General features: G+C 41.6%; 1 non-coding gene across 1 annotated transcript; it reads right to left on the reverse strand.

The window, feature by feature from the left end:
* Positions 1 to 990: 990 nt before the first annotated feature.
* On the reverse strand, positions 991 to 1,119 carry LOC115894431. Its single transcript, XR_004054551.1, has one exon. It is a non-coding gene; the product is annotated as a small nucleolar RNA SNORA72 (small nucleolar RNA).
* Between the last annotated feature and the right edge of the window lie 16,512 nt (positions 1,120 to 17,631).

Below are 17,631 nucleotides of genomic sequence, written 5' to 3' on the forward strand. Positions count from 1 at the left end.
CCCTGATATCAGCTGGTTTTTGGCAACCCCTAGTTTGAATCTGGTCCCTGCACAGTTCAGACTTTTAAAATACATGGCTTTGCTTGAGTCAGGTGAACGTGTGAATTCTGGTATACTCCTCCCCAGCACACTTGCTTCAACCAAGTCAACACCAAGCATGCAAAGCCATGTTGTCATCAATAAGGAGCAAATTTTTCATTGAGTCTTTTTATCTTGGCTTAACAACATGTAAAAGACAACTTATTCATTAAATATTTTAAAGAATATTTCCCAATATCAAAATATTTCAAACGTTTAAAAAATTCCTGTTATTAACCTATACTAATTGATAGCTTTTTTGTTAAATTCACTGAGAAATAAAAACACATGGTTAACCATCAAATACATTATGACTAGATTTAATATAAATTACAGGCACTGTGCCTTTGGTTATTACTCCTTCTATGATCTCTAGCCTTGCCAGCTACTTCTTGGGTTCACTCTGGAAGGTGACATCTACTAGGCAGCCCTGATATTTGGCGTGGAGAAGTTGCTGGTGGCATAGAAGAGTTAGAAAGTTCCATTGTCTAGGGTAGCCAGCATTTTATGTTAACAACTATGGCCAGGTTGAATTGGGAAGGGTCAAGCCAATCCTCTTCCCTCAACTTGTATCTAGACCACAGTATTGTGGAAGTGACCCTGTGAGGAGGGACTAGCAAGGCTGTGGTGGGCATCCAGGGACACGGGTTACCTATGTGAGAGGTCATCCCTGCACTGTGCTCTAGAGGGCGCCATTAGTGCTGGACTCCGGGTGAATGGGGTTCCTGTAGGCATGCGTGGTGGCCCTGGTCTGGTGCCTGGGGCTCTGCCCCTTGGCCAGGTCACAGTGGAGATTTGAGCTCTCCCAGCATTTGCAGCCTTGCTCTCAGAACTTGGCAGCACCACCTCTCGTCTGTTGACATTCTTTCCAAGCTATTCACACTGATAGCCCAACACCTATTTCTTGATCTGGTTTATTACCAGAGTTTATAAAACCAGACCTAGGGAAAGAATTAGGTCTGGGGACACATGCGTGGCCTTAATATAGCCAATATTTAGAACCTGTCCTATTACAAAATCAGAACAGCAAGATATTCTCAGGAGCAGCTTCCTCCGACCCCTCGGTGTGATCCTTTTGAGCGTGCGAATTCTGGCATACTGCTCCCCAGCACACTTGCTTCAACAAGTAAACACCAAGCATGCAAAGCCATGTTGTCACCAATATGGAAAAATGTTTTCATTGAGTCTTTTTATCTCGGCTTAACAACATGTAAAAGACAACTTATTCATTAAATATTTTTAAGAATATTTTCCAATATCAAAATATTTCAAACATTTAAAAATATTCCTGTTATTAACCTATATTAGTTGATAGCTTTTTTGTCAAGTTCACTGAGAATTAAAAACACATGGTTAACCATCAAATAAATTATGACTAGATTGAATATAAATTACAGAGGTTTAAAGACTGCAGACTGCATACAAATTACAAAGACTTCACATGTATGTGTTCATGATATGTTCTTAAATGTAAGACAATTTGATTCTTGATCATATCAGTTCTCCATCACCTCCACAGAAGTCCTTTTTGCAATAAGCGAGTATTTAAACAGTTTCCAGAATAATAAGTGTCTTCTGCCTATTTCACCAAAATACAGTTTTGTCTGTTAAAGAAAACAAAGAAATACATTTGTCAGCCATAATGAGTTTTAAAGACATTCTATAAATGCGGGTGTGCCTCGAATTAAGAAAACCAGACATTTAAATAGTTGACCTTACGGAGCACATAAATTAGAGGGTAATTACTTAAATGTTCTTCAGTTTGTGAAAGGATTTACAACAGGGTTCCTCTAAATAGCTAACTCTCTAGTGAATTTAAATTACTAGTGTGTGTGTCTTAAAATTAGTTCTTTTTTTTTAAAGAAACATACCTGTTGCATAACATAAGATGTGTTAGAATTAAGAAATGCTGGTGGGTTTTCCCCTTTGTTAAGCAAGTCTTTAGGTTACATTAGAACTCATATTTACCAAGCCTTTTTATGGGAGGAAGAATTAGTCAGCAAAAAATGCTGAGCTCATGTTTGCACTGGCTCCATTTCCTGTCTGGAATAAGAGGCTGGGCCTCCAGGGAAGTCCTGGTGGTATGCGCTTCCTTGGGTTTCCACTGGGGAGTGGGGCCAAGGGGATGTCGTAGGTACTGTGGAGCCCATGGCCATCCTGGGCTGAGCCTTTCTGTCTTGGAGTGAGAGTAATGAAGGTGGGAGTGGGGTGGGGTGGGGATGGGAATTATTCCAGTGGTGAAGACTATCAAAGAACATTGAGGGGGAGAATCCATTGACCTCTTTGGAATCCAGCTCTGTGACCCTGGGTAAGTATTGAAACCCATTCTAGCCTTAATTGTACCATCAGGCATGGAAATTCAGCCAATGACAAGAAACTGTCATTCTCAATATCTCCACCTGTCATTAACCCCGGTTCCCTCTAAAGACTAATGTCACGAACGTTATTCCTAAGGGGGTTCACTTTTTGAAGTCATAGAAAAGTTTCTGCTTCTTGTTACCTCATGCGTGGCTTTCCTTTCTGCCTCTGCTGCAGCTTGTTCCTCTAAATAGAGGCTGTGTGCCATGGTTTTGCCCTTCATGTTTACATTCAACTGGACCAGTTCTGCCATTTTGAACAAAGAGCGTGTCTTCAGGATTGGGTGCCAAGATCTTTATGTCCAAGCCTTAGTCTGCTATTAATTACCAATCCAAGTGAAGTGTTCATCATTCATTTATTCTACAAATATTTACATGTCTCCTAGTTTATGTCAGTTACTGTTATTGTCACTGGGGATATCAATGAGACAGATAAAATGTCAGTTCCAGTTGGGGGAGATAAGCAATGGTAAATAAAACAAATAGATACATAATTATTCTTGGTGAAATTTTAAAAATAAGGAAAATGTATTACATTTTTTGTATAATCATAGGAGTTTTAAAGTAAAAAATTGCCATTATGCCAACATTATATATTTCTTAGTATTTTAGAATCAAAATTTTATTTATATTTATTTATAATTGTTATATCAGATGATGATTAAAAATTTAGCACAATTAAAAGGTGGTGTGATAGCTGGGCTCCAAGATTGTCTGCAGTGATCCCTATGTGGTGGTATTTGCCCAAGGACGTAGGACTGATACAAGGGCTGGTCTGTGTGAACAACAGAATATAGCAGAAGTGATGGTAGTCAATTCTGAGACTGGTTTTTGAAAGGCATTATTTCCTATTGAGGTCACCCTCTCTTGGATTACTGGATCTGGGAGAAATCAGCTGCCATTTAGTGTGCAGTCCTATAATGAAGTTCACACAGTGAAGAACAGCTAGGGAAGAAACAAGGCCCATTGCCAACAGCTGTGTAGGTGGGTGTGGGAAACAATCTTTCCAGCCCCAGTCAAACCTTCAGATGATACAGCCTCAGCCAACATCTCAGCTGCAACTTTATGAGACACCCTGAGCCAGATCCATCCAGCTGGGCCTGAATTCCTGACTTGTGCAATAATAGATGTTTATATTTTAAGCCACTAAAGTTTAGGGCAGTTTGTTATGCAGCAATAGATTGCTGATAGAGTTGGCATCCCTACTGCTGTATTACCTGCAAATAATGAAAACCCAGAAGTGTAGCAACCACCATCCCATGTGAAAATAGATTCTCTTTGCAAAGGAATCTGGACAAAATTATACTTGTTTGTGCTATCAATTATTCTGTGTGTTCTGTTCCTTGCACTTGTCAATGTTACTACTCTTTAGACCTATCACACACTTATGCATGAACTATAACTTTAGTGTGGCTGCTTCTCTTAGCTGAACTATCTTATGTCCATTTCCTTTATCCAAATCCTATTCCTTCTTTTAGGTCACATTATAATGCATTAATAGCAGTTATCAGGTAGCCAACTAATACTTTTTTTTTTTTTTTTTTTTTTTTTTTTTTTTTTTTTTTTTTTTTTGTGACAGAGTCTTGCTCTGTCCCCCAGGCTGGTGTGCAGTCGTGCGATCTTGGCTCACTGCAAGTTGTGCCTCCTGGGTTCATGCCATTCTCCTGCCTCAGCCTCCCGAGTAGCTGGGACTACAGCTGACAGCCACCACGTCTGGCTAATTTTTTGTATTTTTAGTAGAGATGGGGTTTCACCATGTTAGCCAGGATGGTTTTGATCTCCTGACCTTGTGATCCACCCTCCTCAGCCTCCCAAAGTGCTGGGATTACAAGCGTGAGTACATTTTTTAAAGATAATTTTCCTAGAGAATCTGAGAAGTAGAAGGAAGACGATTCTACACCTGTTGTTTTATTAATGCTACCCTCTTTCACTCTTAGAAGTGTCCAGCTTTGGAAAAGTCTTATGGCCATCCTAGCTAAAAGTAAAAATCCTACCAACTTGTTTTAGATTCTCTCATTTTGCAGATTTTTAGGGTGGGGACTAGAGTCCTTTTATGAAAGTGAGTGATAAGGTAACTAAACTTGTCTACATCTCCTCTATGTGATAATATTTTCCTTCCTGATGTCTGTGCGGAGAGACATAAGGCTCCCTTGGCCCATGGAGTTCCTAAGCAAACATCAGCATTAGAGCCCAGAGTGGTAGCTGGGTGCCTAGCACTTCCACAACTGTATCAACCATAGCCATGAACATTAATGAGTTCCTTTGCTCCCTGAAGTGCCGAGGGAGATGTAGTGAAAGTGGTTCTTCTCTTGTAGCTTAGAGACTGAAGCAGGTGTCTCTGAAGGCATCTCCAACTTCCACACTGAGCTCTGAGAGACAGGCTTAGCCCTAGAAACCATTATCAGCAGGTGTGTTTCCTGCAAGTTCTGCCCTTGGACAACCTTGGCAGTGGGCAGACTCTCATCATGTGGGCAGACCCACACCTTTCTGTGAAAGTAGGATGGTTCTGATTTCAGCCATGACAGTCAAGAAAGATTCCTCTCACACTTGAGTTTTTTGGCATGGAAAGTTAGGGTGCCACTGGAGAGGCAGTGAAGAGAGGGGAAAATGGACCAGGATTTGAAGTGGGACCCATTTGAATTTCAGTTCTTCTGGCTAAACTGCTTCGTGTCTCTGAGCCTCAGTTTCTTTCTTTTGTACTAATACCAACTTCAAAGTGTTATAATGAGGATTAATTAGGACAAGGGTAAAGCACAGAACACAGGGACTGGCATAATTACAGCATACTGGCTATTTCTGAATAATGGACTTTGAGACAGTCTCAAGCTTAGAGACTTAGGGAAGTCATGAAGACTCTCTTCAATGTGTTTCCTTGCTCCCTGCATCACGTTCAGTTCAGGGTCTTTGAGGTTGCTGCCTGCCTCTGCCTTGGACATCTTTCCTCTCTTTGCCTATCTATACCTTGTCTATCCCTCAAGCCCATTTATCTCTATTCCCTATTGATTTCTTGATCTCTCTCCCTATCTCTCCATCTCTGTCTCTGTGATTCATCTAGACTGAGTCTTCTTATCCTGGAATTTAATAATTGTGTGCAATGTTAGAATCTGTGTCTCAGTCCTCTTCAAGCTGCTAGAATGTCTTCAAGCATAGGAATAATGTCTTGGATGGGGCAGGGTTCAGGCTACTGTGAAAAATAAATACTAATTGGTTGTCTTTTAAAAAAATAGAGCTATGAATGTAGAGGAAATACTTTTATTTCTGGAAGCACCCAAATTCTTATGAGGAGAATGTGGATGGTTGCACCAGCCTCTTCTTTGATACATCCTGTATTAGTCTGTTCTCATGCTGCTAATAAAGACATATTGGAGACTGCATAATTTATAAAGGAAAAAGGTTTAATAGACTCACAGTTCCACATGGCTGGGGAGGCCTCACAATCATAGTGGAAAGTGAAGGAGGAGCAAAGGCACATCTTACATGGCAGCAGGCAAGAGAGTGTGTGCCGGGGAACACCTCTTTATAAAACCATCAGATCTCAGGAGACTTATTCACTATCTTGAGAAAAGCATGGGAAAAACCCACCCCCATGATTCAATTACCTCCCACCAGGTCCCTCCCATGACACCTGGGGATTAGAGGAGCTATATAAATCAAGATGAGATTGGGCAGGGAAACAGTCAAACCATATCACATTCCAACTGTTTAGTGTTAATTTTCAAAAAATCAAATACAGAGTGATGACATAGTTCTTTTCTTCATCTCATGAAATTTTGGTTGTGGATCAGTGACTGAGGAAATCTGACCCAGGAAGATTTTAGTACCTAAAAATAGTTAGAAAAATCCTTGTTTATAGTAGTCCTCTACACCTTCAAATGCACAGGTAGATTTCAGTGTCTCTCAGCTCAGCTTCAGGCATGCCTGGAAGTTGAGGATGTATTCCATGGAACACAGCATTGGAGGCTTCAGTCAGCTGAAACTAACCCGCTTGGACCAAGGGCTCACAACTGGGGACATGGCCCAAATTGCACTAGTATTTACTCTGTGCCAAGGCAGTCAGCTTCCAGAGTGAGACAAGATGGGGGTTTGGGGCTATAAACATGTGAATAAAGTCCTGAGGTATAAAAATAATGAATAAATAAAGACCAGGAAAATATTTCAAGGTCTTATGTGGCAACACTACTAGATCTAAAATGTAGCAGGAGGAAAATAATTGAAGATGTTTGTCATGTGCTACTGTTGAACTGTGACCACATCTGATATCACCTGCAGCTTCCTTATAACGTGCCCACTGGGCAGAAGGGGTGAGAGCCAGGAGAGCACCAGTGTATTTAGGACCAACTTTTGAGATTTAACCATTAAGTTCAGTCCCTCCTACTCTCCAGAAAACAGGCCCATGTCTTTTTCATCTTGGTCTTCCCAGCACTCAATAAGTGGTTGTGAAATAGATAATGACCAAAATGTGTGCTATAATTTTAGTTCCTAATTTAAATGGCAAAAAATGCATATTTCACTTTCTAATTGGGAATCTGGCAAGCTGTATTCAAAGCATTTTAGAGTCTTGCCTGCTATTCACTATTTCTTCTCCTCTTCTCCAAATATAAGACAAAAGAATAACCATTTATGGAAAGTTAAATGCTAAGCTACATGTCTTCAGGGATTGCATCTTCTTTGAGAAACACATATTCACTCTACAGTCCATGAGATTTTTCTTCTTTATTGAAAGGTAAAATATTATGACATTTCTGGGATGATTTTGATCATACTAATTACCCTCGTTTATTTATCAATTACCATTTGTTAGTGACTTCAGCTTTTTTTGGAATTAGAAAAAGATACATTTGTGCATGTGAATTTTGTGTGCTTGTCCATTTATTTTCTTTGGATAAATTTCTAGAAGAGAATTCTGCAATAAAAAGCATACATATTTTAAGGGTTTTTTTATACATATTAGAACATGTACTTCCACCATTTGGTTATTGATCAGTTGCAAATAACCAAAACCAACATGGCCAGTTTAAACGGAAAGGAATTTATTACTAATTCTTTGGTGTTTATAATTGTTGGAGGGCTGGAGGACCTGTCTTTAGGCTAAGCTTCTATGGAAACAACTAGTCCCGGGAATTTAATTACCTGTGCCATGATTAAGAAAGCAGCCAGTTCTGCCATATCAGGAGGCTGCTGGTAGTAAACCCTAACTTCTTCCACTAAAATCGACACCACCAAACAGATACCTTGTCACGGTCACCAAGGATGGTGCATAAAGGCCCCTGGAGTTGTGGCAAGGTAGCAGTCTCAAGTTCCACAGCATTATGCCATAGCTAAATTACCCTCTGGAAGCATTCATTCCTGGATATTAAAGGCTTTGGAAAAGTAAAGCCCAAAGCTGCAGGCACAGGAAGCAGATTTTTGGGGGGCATTTTTCAGTGGAAAAGTGAGAATGTCAGCTCCACCTTCTGCCCTTGGATTCTGGACCAATGTTTTCTAGTATGAAAGAAAGAACGAACGCCCTATATTACTTGGTGGTTCAGAGCACACAATGCAACTGTAGGAGAGCACCTTAACTACACAAGGTTGTTGTTTATCAGTGAGTGCCACAACAAAGGTTTCAATAGGACATTCTGGTATTCTTTAAGTGGCATTCCATTGTCTCACTTGCTCTACTATAAAATCAGTTCCTTAATCAGAAGCATTGTGTTGGACACTGTTTGTGACTGTTGCATTCACTAAGGCATGGAGAGTTGTTGGCAGAAGCAAAGTAGGCAGCAAAGTAAACATTCAGATCCATATGTCTCCATGCCAGGGAAGACATTGTTGCCTCTGCCATTTTGGAAGGGATCCAGTTCTAACTGATCTGCTACCTAGTGATTGGTTGGACCCTTCCTTTGAGCTATGAGGCCAGTCAGACCAGCCTTGGGAAAGGCAATCTACGTGTTATCTTCATTCATGCTACTATGGCTACTTAATTCATGAGTCCATGGCAAAGCATTAGGGTAGTTGGGGAAAGGCATGATGGACACCCACAGGATACTCATCTTATTCTCCTGATTATTGAGAACATCCTTTTCAAGAAGACCTTTTGAAAGGGATTCACTTCTCACAGAGTCTGTTGTAATGTATGCACTCCTATACCTGCTCTCCAAACTCCCTTGTAACTAATCCATCACCCTTGGTTTTTCCAAACTTTTGACCATGTGGCAGAACCATTAACCATCTCCCATGAATCTGTATAGATCTGTACCTTTGATTATTTCTCTTTCTAGACAAGGTACAAAGCAAAACCAAACCAAACCAAATGAGAAGTGCTACTTGAAGTTCTGCCTAATGGGGGGCTTCCTTTTCCATCATTTTTTGGGGGGTGCTGTTGTGATCGGAAAAGCTGATTCAAGATTGTTGCTCACATTATCATGTAGAATGGACTATAAACCAAGTTACTTTTTTGTTATTTTCTTTTTAACCAACTGTCCATACTGAACTCCCCATGAGACTTGAGCCTGACATACTTGAAGGCTGGGCACATGGAACTTCATGGTGTGATGACTCAGACAACACTTGGTTCTGGATGGTCAACTCAGGGCACATGGTTACTTGTTGCCCCATAATCACGTTTTTTGTCTACCAGGATCCAGAAGGAAGCCAAGATCTGTTTCTCAAAAGAACAGTAATTATGTTCTTGGGAATGTAACTTGGCTTCAAAGTCCTATGAGCCTTGACTGTTTATTTCCCTACCAGGGTTTGCCATGGACTCTGTCCAATATTCCACTCTGCCCTAGACACTTCAAGCACAATGGGATCTGCTGTATCTGAAGGTCCAAATGTTTGCAGCTGCTGGGCCATCTCAAGAGCCTTCTCTCATCCTGGGCCTCCCTAAGAGGTGGTGCCCTTATGAGTTACATGGTGAATGGATCGAAGCAGCACAAATGAATATGGTATCTATTGCCTCTAAAGTTCAAAGAAGCCACATTCTTTGGGGTAGTGGGTTCATGATGCAGCAGATTTTCTTGCACTTGGGAGAGTCTTCCCTGATATGTCCCAGAAAACTAGAGCTGATGAGCTTTGGATATGGGGGCAAGTCTTTGGATTTTTATCTCCCATTCTCTGGTACTCCTGTGTCTTACCAAGGGACCTAGGGTAACTACTATCAACTACTATCAACATTCCATCTTATGCCATGGTGAAATAATCAAGGTCTCTGTGGGATAAATTGTGAAAAAGTCAGATAACAGACATAACCCTGAGATCAGATGGTGATGGTGTACTTCTTCCAGGTGAAAGCAAATTGCTCCTGGTTAGTCATAGCTATTGAGAAAGAAAAAGTTTGTCAGGTTGACAGATATATACTAGGTACCAGGATCTGTTGGTTTGCTTCAGTAACAAGATTACTTCAGGAACAGAAAGAGCATTTGACATTACCATCTCATCAAGTTTGCAGTAATCCAACATCATTTTTCAAGGCCTATCTTCCTTTTTTAGAGAATAAATAGGTGAATTCAATAAGGATGAGGTGAGAATAAACCCTCTTGAACCTTTTGGGTTTGTAACGGTGGGTCCTATCTCCATCATTCCACTTGTCATATATGGTAGCATTATTTTTGGTTTGTTATTTTCCATGAAGACATGGCTTGAGAATACAGTTCCAAAGGTTCCCACCTGGCCCTTCTTTATGCTGTGGTTCAATTTCCCAGAGTATCTGTTCCAGCTATACACTTGGGAATGGAGATCCTAACCACAGGACGGGCTTAAAGACCTACTCTCACCTCATCTTCATTACACTTCAGTTGATTGGTGGACCACAATGGCATTCTGGATCTCCAGGAATTGATCTTAGCTCAGATCCAGTATCTCATAATCCTTGAAAGATGTATTTTTCTTTTCTTTTCTTTTCCTTTCTTTCCTTTTGTTTTGTTTTCTCTTCTTTCTTTTCTTTAGACAGAGTCTCACCTTGTCACCCAGGCTAGAATGTAGTGGTGCAATCTTAGCTTACTGCAACCTCTGCCAGTCAGATTCAAGAGATTCCTCTGTCTCAGCCTTCCGAGTAGTTGGGATTACAGGCATGCACCACCACATCCAGCTAAGTTTTGTGTTTTTACTAGAAATGAGGTTTCACCACGTTGGCCAGGCTGGTCTCAAACTCTTGACCTCAGGTGATCTGCCTGCTTCTGCCTCCCAAAGTGCTGGGATTACAGGCGTGAGCCACCATGCTCGGCCTGAGGATATTTCTTTCCTCAATGCACAGCCAACTAAATCAGAAGTTATAGGCTCTTCAAAGGGATGCAAGAAGAATGTATACAGCATATGTTTGTGTATTATGATAGGCTCTTTCCACATCCAGATTCCCTGCATATAAGGGTTCTGCATACAGAGTATCCAGATTCTCTGCATACAAGGGTTCTTGCTTTGTGAATAAATTTAGTCTGAAAGTGGAAAAAGCTGTTGCTGCTCCAGTTGGACATCTGTTAACCAAATTTAGAGGGTTTTCTTGGAGCTTGAGGTGGAGTGACATACAGTTTAAGTAGGACCATAGTGGGCTCCCAATTCATTTCAGTCCGAGGGCCCCCCCACCTTTATGAGCTCTTGCCAAAGAACCCATCATGTCACAGTAATTTGATTGTTATCTTGGCTGTATTTGGTTATCATGGTGGCCACACCTCTTACTTAGCAGGTGAAGGGCTGTTGCTTGGCCTCTATAAATCTGAGATCTCATGATGCCTGGTGAAACCAGCTAGCCCATTTTATTGGCAGCATCCCTCACTTTTCTTTCTCGCATGCAGATACAGTCACTACCATATAGCATTTTCTAAGGCTTTGGAAATGTCCCTTGGCAATACATGTCTGAATGCCTATGTGAATGGGAACTCTGCTGGATTTCTCTGGAAATGTAGTGAAAGGGGAGCTGGGTGAGTCTCATGCAATAAATCCACTCCATGATTACCATATTTTTATGTCTTTCTATTTCTTTCCACAGTGTACCAAAAATCTTTTTTTGTTTTTGTTTTTGTGTGTGTTTTTGCCTAGTATACCACTGAACCAACCAGCCCAGCTTCTTGAGACAGCACAATGAATCTTCGGCAAGTGCACTTATATTAGTAAATCTGGCCCAAGATCAAGTGATATCTCTCCCTCCATGGTCTGGCCCTCTCACAGTTCATTTCCACACTTTTCCCCAAGTTTCTGATGGTCTCAGTTAGAAAACCTTACAACTCTTTAACTCTTTTCCATTCGTTTGGCATGTATGCCTCCATCTCCTTGGTGGGATGATGCTCCCCGTCTCATCTCCACTCTTCCCCATTATCTACTTACAGCCTTGGAAGGAATACAGATAGTAGGCAGGGAAACGAGGAGAATTGGCATCTTCTTACAATATAACAACCCCAGGAGAGGTCATTACAGCGTCCTCAATCAAGGCAGGAACCGCCTCCCTCCACAGTGGAGGAGGACCTACATCTCTTGGCAAGGGTTCTCGGGATTGAGGTAACTTGGAGTCATTCAAGTCCACCCAAAATTCCCTATGCCGATTCTTGGGATTCCTCCATTTGCAGTCAATTCTCTAACACTTATATAAGAGACATTGTGAGGCTGTCAATTACTATAATTTAACAACCATCAGGCTCAGATTCTGCTCCAATTTTGGGTTATTCTAGGCCTGCTACAAGAAAAGAGATTATTTTAGGGTCCTCTGACCATGCCCGGAATGCGGCATGTCTTTCTTTAAGCTCTCTAGCTGATTAGAAGGCTCTAGTCCATCACCCCACAGCCCCTGCATTCCTATTTCTGATGGCACTGGCTTGTGTAAATAGGCACTCAGTTGTCCAGAGCTTTGCCTTCCCAGGTGACCACAGATGACAATTTATGTGAATGTTTTGTCATTGCTTACTGTGAACTACAGTGTCTTGTCCTTTTATATTAACAGGATCTAATCCCAGATTCCCACTCTCTCAGTGTTATTCAGTACTTGGTTGGGACCAGTTACTCAACAGATTAGCATTTAGTTACAGACAAAAGAAGCCATTTCAGGTAGATTAATCAGAAGGGTATTGTATTTATCACTGTGTTAAGTGTCTTTCAAAATCATAATGGTGGTGGATGATGTTCTAGCTAAGCTCCCAGGAATAATTTGTAAGGTCTAGGATCACCATTTTTCCATTGTGATTGAGAAAGTAATTTTTTTTACCACTGCAGCAAATGTCTATTTCAACAGCCAGGTCAGTGCCACACAGGTTAATGTCTTTACCTGATGAGTGTATATGATTAGTGGATCCTAAATCACATTCATATCTTAGCTACAAGGAATATGGGTGACACAACTTTGAGCTTTGCAGCCTCTGCGGTAGAGGAAGGAACACTAGGAGGGAGTTGACACGGATACTGAAAGAGACAAACAACAGTCTTTACCTTGGGTTTGGAGGTTAGGGTTTCCTCAAACTTTCACCTTATTAGATATTAGCATCCTTTAAATTTTGGTCAGTTTAGTTAATGAAGTTATTTTATTGTTACTTTAACTTACACTTTATTAGTTGAATGCTTTATCCAATTCTGGTGTTTCTTCTTCTTATTATTTTTTTTAAATCTCTGTTCATTTTCTCTATTTAGGTGTGTCTATTTCTACCATATTGATTTATAAAAGCTTTTTAAATATTTTATCTTTTTGAAAGATGGTCGTGGCAAAGTTTTAAATTTTTTTGCATACTCAAACATTTTACTTTTTTTCTGTCATGGCTACTGCTTTTGCAGTTTAATTTTAAAGGTTCTTCTCTACTTTATGATTATGGAAATATTCAATAATTTTTTGGGTACAGATTTTGGCTTTATTTTTACATTAAGGACTTAATCTATTTGTAATGTGTTTTGGAATATAATATGGATTCAGAGTCCAACTTTGTGTTTTCCAAATAGTAATCCAATCATCCTCACACTATTTGGATCATCTGTTCCTTATCACTGACTGAAGGTGTTACTTTATCATATGCTGAATTGCTATATGCACCTGAGTCTGAATCGCCTATTCTCTTTCGTTGATCTTTCTGTTTCTGGATCTGTATCACACTTTAGCATTCTTGTTTCTAAAATGTGCTGTGGTTATACTAATAGGTTAACTCGTGTCAATACAATTTAGGAATTTTTTGTCAAGAATTTTAAAATTCCATCAGTATTTGGATTTGGAAATTAACAAAAACTGTGCATCAACCCATACATATTTGACGTTTTCTTTCCTAGGAATATGGGAGGTGGTAATGCTTGATGATTAAGGGTATGACCTGTGTGAGAAACTCATCCATTTGGGTTCCCGCTCTGCCAGGATTTATACTGTGAGGTCTCCAGCAAGTACTGCATCTTTTTGTTAGTTTTTTCATCTGTAACATGGGAAGAAATATTGCAGCTACTAAAAGTTGTGGTGAGGATTAATGAACGGGTACTTGTAAAACTCTCAGAAGAGTACCTGGAGCAAAGTTTAGGCTGAAAATGTAGTACCAGCATGTCCTGCCAACATTCTTGATGAATATGATGATACTACTTTTTAAGGCAGTATTAGTCTGTTCTCATGCTGCTAATAAAGACATACTCCAGTTCCCAAAAAGTCCCTCATCTCCATCTGAAACCACCTCAGCCTTGACTTCATTGTCCATATCACTATCAGCATGTTGGTCAAAGCCGTTCAACAAGTCTCTAGAAAGTTCCAAACTTTCCCACATTTTCCTGCCTTCTTCTGAGCCCTCCAAACTGTTCCATCCTCTGCCTGTTACCCAGTTCCAAAGTCGCTTTCACATTTTCGGGTGTCTTGACAGTAGCACTCCATTCTACCGGTACCAATTTACTGTATTAGTCTGCTCTTACACTGCTAATAAATTACCTGAGACTGGGTAATTTGTGAAAGAAAGAGGCTTAATTAAGTCACAGTTCCACATGGTTGGGGAGGTCTCACAATCATGACTAAAGGTGAATGACGAGCCAAGTCATGTCTTACATGGTGGCACAACAAGAGAGGGATGTGTAGGGGAACTACCATTTATAAAACCATCAGAACTCATGAGACTTACTTGCTATCATGAAACAGCATGAGAAAAACCTGCCCCCATAATTCCATCTCCTCCCACCAGGTCCCTCCCACAACAGGTAAGGATTATTGCACTTCAAGGTGAGATTTGGGTGCGGATGCAGAGCCAAACCATATCAAAGGCGTACAGTAGAATGTTGTATCTTCATTCATTCAGGTGATGAACAATTCTTCATTACATTTATTTCTCGGTATTTTGTTATTGCTGTTGTGTGCCAAATAGCAGAGAAAACACCATGCTTTGGAAGATGTATAAGATTAAAAGTTTGATAAATATATTATGTCTCTGTTTTTGGTTTAGAAAATCTTAGTTTTAATCTATCTTACATTATGAAGCCTGAAAGTAATAGAAGATAATACTATTCAGAACTCCATATTCTGGTCAATGCTTAATTGTCTCTTTAAAGCCTTACTTCTTCACTGGCTGCAAGTTCCCTGGGCTGGTGTGACCTCTTCCACTGCCATGTGTCCCCTATGGGCCTGGGTCTAGTATGTGCTCAATACATATTTGCATGAACAAATAAATGGTTTCACCTGGATATCTCTTCAAAAGCATCTAATTTGCCTCTTTTTTCCCACCTTTACAGACTTCCAGCTATATCAAGCTTCTTGTTCTTTCCTGAATACTCCAAGATACTTATTCCTCTGTGCCTTTTCACATGCTATTTCTTCTTGGTGTCAGGTCTTTGTACCTCTCTGTCAACTGGAAGACTGTCATCCAAAGACTTTCCACAAGAAAACTTTCCAGAGGGGTTGCTGGCAGTGTGAGTCACTCCCTCACTTAGGCTGATAACATTTTGCAGTTGACCTCTTGGTGATTTTGAACCTTAGTTATGTGTGCCCACATCTGCCTTCCCATGTAGATTCTGCCCAGCACAGTTCCTGGCATACAGGTATAGAATAAATGCTTGAAGCTCAATTCTGCCCTTTGACTGAGGACTAAGAATGGTGATACATTTGCCGGGCTCAGAGGGGAGCAAACATTTTCAATACTACTCTTTCGTGGTCTCCTCAGAACACTTTCTTACAGTGAAAATTCTATAATAGGCAATCCTACAAGTTGGCAATGGAAAGGAAGAATGCCTCCTGTATTCCAGTGATCGTATTATTTTGTTAAAAAGCCCAAGTTGCTAGTGGTTGGAGCAAGATGGCAGAATAGAAGGCTCCACTGATCATCTCCCTGGCAATTACACCAGTTTAACAACTATCTACAAAATAAAGCACCTTCATAAGAACGAAAAATCAGGTGAACAGTCACAGTATCTGGTTTTAACTCTGTATTACTGAAAGAGGCACTGAAGAGGTGGAGGTAGAAAAGAGTCTTGCATCACTGGTGCTACCCTTCCCCCATCCTCGACAGTAGTAGCATGGTGCAGAGTGTTCCTGTGTGCTGGGAAGAGGGAGAGCACAGCAACTGTGAGGCGTGAAACTCAGTGCTGCCTTATTATAACAGAAGACAAAACTGGGCCAAACTCAACTGAGGCCCATCCATGGAGGAAGCATTGAAACCAGCCCTACACAAAGCAGAATCACCAATTCCAGTGGTCTGAAATTGAGTTCCCACAAGCCTTGCTACTGTGGGCTAAAGGGCTCTGTGGCTGTAAATAAACTTGAAAGACAGTCTAGGCCACAGGGACTGCAACACCTAGGAGTGCCCTCGTGCTGAACTGGGTCAATAGACAGTGGACTGGGGGCACATGACCTCCTGATACACCAGCTGGGGCATCACCCTTTCCCTAGCCTCAAGCTGCACAGCTCATAGCTCTAAAAGATACCACTTCCCTTTGCTTGAGGAGAGGAGAGGGAAGATTGAGGAAGGCTTCATCTTGCATCTTGGGTACCAGCTCAGCCACAGCAGGATAGGACACTGGTTAGAGTCATGAGGCCCCTTTCCAGGCCCTAGCTCCTGGATGACATTTCTAGACACATAGACACATCTTAGGCCAGAAGAGAACCTACTGCCTTGAAGGGAAGGACCCAGTCTTGGCAGCATTCATCACCTATTAACTGAAGAACCTTGGGCCTTGAATAACCAGCAGTGACACGCAGGTACCATGTCAAGGGCCTTGGGTGAGCCTCAGAGACTTGCTGGCTTCAGGTGAGACTCAGTACATTCCCAGCTGTGGTGGCTATGGGGCGAGACTCCTTCCACTTGAGAAAAGCAGAAGGCAAAGTAAAGGGGACCTTGTCTTGCACCTGAGGTACCAACTCGGTCACAGCGGGGTAGAGCACCAAGCAGGCTCTTTGATTCCAGGTCTTGACTCTTGGACAGCATTTCTGGACCTGCCCTGGGCCAGAGGGGAGCCCATTGCCTGAAGGTGAGTTCCAGACCAGGCAGCCTTTACCACAAGCTGACTGAAGGGCTTTTGGGTCGTAAGGGAACATCGGTGGTAGTCTGGCAGTATCCCTGTGGGCCTGTGGTGACAGTGGCCATGGGTAGAGACTCCTTTGCTTTTGGAAGGAGGAGGGAAGAATGAGAAAGACTGCATCTTTTGGTTTCAGTGCCAGTTGCACCACAGTACAATAGAACACCAGATAGATTTCTAAAGGTTTTGATTCTAGCCCCTGCCTCCCGGGTGGCACCTCTGGACCCACCTGGGGTCTAGGAGATCTCACCAGCCTGAAGGGAAAGACACAAGCCCGGATGGCTTTACCACCTGCTGATTGTAGAGCCCCAGGGCCTTGAGCCTGGGAATCGTTATAGCAGGCCCTGGACAAGACTCAGTGCTGTGTTGGCTTCAAATGTGACCCAGCATAGTCCTAGTGGTGGTGGCCACAGGGTGCTAGTCTCACTCCACCCCCAGCTTCAGGTGGCTGAGCACAGACAGTGAGAGAGAGAGAGACTCCATTTGTGTGGGAGAAAGTAAGAGAAGAAAAGAGTCTGCCCGGTAATATAGAGAATTCTTTCAGATCTTGTCCAAGACAATCAAGGTTGTACTTCTACGAGTCTGCAAGAACCACAGCATTACTGGGCTTAGGATGTCCCTAAATCAGATACAGCTTAGATCACAACACCCACGTCTTTTTGAATATCTGGAAAGTCTTCCCAAGAAGGACAGGTTCAAACAAGCCTAGACTGTGAAGACTCCAATAAATACCAAACTCATCAAATCCCCAGGTGAACATCTACATGTATCAAGGCCATCC

Source organism: Rhinopithecus roxellana, chromosome 17, assembly GCF_007565055.1.
Source record: "Rhinopithecus roxellana isolate Shanxi Qingling chromosome 17, ASM756505v1, whole genome shotgun sequence".
Classification (NCBI taxonomy): domain Eukaryota; kingdom Metazoa; phylum Chordata; class Mammalia; order Primates; family Cercopithecidae; genus Rhinopithecus; species Rhinopithecus roxellana.